Consider the following 1,129-nt stretch of genomic DNA (forward strand, 5'->3'; position numbering starts at 1 on the left):
TATTAAATTTAAATTAAATTACAATAAAAAATTGAATTAAATAAGTTATACCAAAAAATTTAAACTATTAAATAGTTAATTTTATATTAACATCGATATTTTAAAAAAAAATTATGCTATCTTCAAATTTATATTTTATTCAAATAAAAACATTACCGCTTTCTAAAAATCATATAAAATCGTATTATATCGATATAGACAATAATAAAAACTAAAATTGAAATAAAGATTTATCTCATTATATTATCCGAATATACTTCTAATGATTTTAAAAGTGTATTTTTTTTAGAAAGCAAACGAAGCAAATTATAGTTGACAATAAAATATAAGTTGCTATGGGCCAATAGCCCCATGCCCACCGAGTAAAGAAAAAAGTGGAAAGAGCCTGCTATCATTATGCACATCACATACCTGCTCCTCTTAGTATATGGTATATATATATATATGTATGTATATATATATATATATATATATGTATGGATTGGATATTATACAATTATTTATATTTGTACAACCAATACAATTTAATTTCAACCGTCCATTTAATTTGATGAATATGTGATTTTATAAATGAATCATAATCATCTTCCATAAATATTCAAATCATAATAAATGAACTTTCATCATTTCTATAAACATCTTAATTAATTGAATTACATTGATTTTATAAATAAACATGGTTGTATTTGAAATATACCCTATATATTCCACATTACTTTTATTATCCTCTTTCATCCTCACTTTTCGTGACTAAAAAAACTCTAAAAATCAATAAAAATTATATAATTCTTAAGTATAATAATGAAATTTTAAAAACAAGTTACTCAAAATAAAAATTAATATTTAATTATTAGTTAACATGGATACTTGGGGGTGATACACCACCGTGACACCGTCACAAGACTCAAACTACACGATTTATTTTGGATCCCATCGGACTCAAACTCAAACGGACACATTCCGGCGATAAACACACGAAACCCTTACCACTAATCAAGGGTTAATTAAACTAAATGATCCTAATTAATAATACTCATAGCGAGATCATCAATCAACATATATATATGTAATTAATGAATCTCATGGGCAGTCGTCAAATCTTGAAATCAAGCGAAAATGATCTTGATGT

The sequence above is a fragment of the Cynara cardunculus genome (assembly GCF_001531365.2).
Source record: "Cynara cardunculus var. scolymus isolate 2C chromosome LG 8, CcrdV1, whole genome shotgun sequence".
Lineage (NCBI taxonomy): Eukaryota > Viridiplantae > Streptophyta > Magnoliopsida > Asterales > Asteraceae > Cynara > Cynara cardunculus.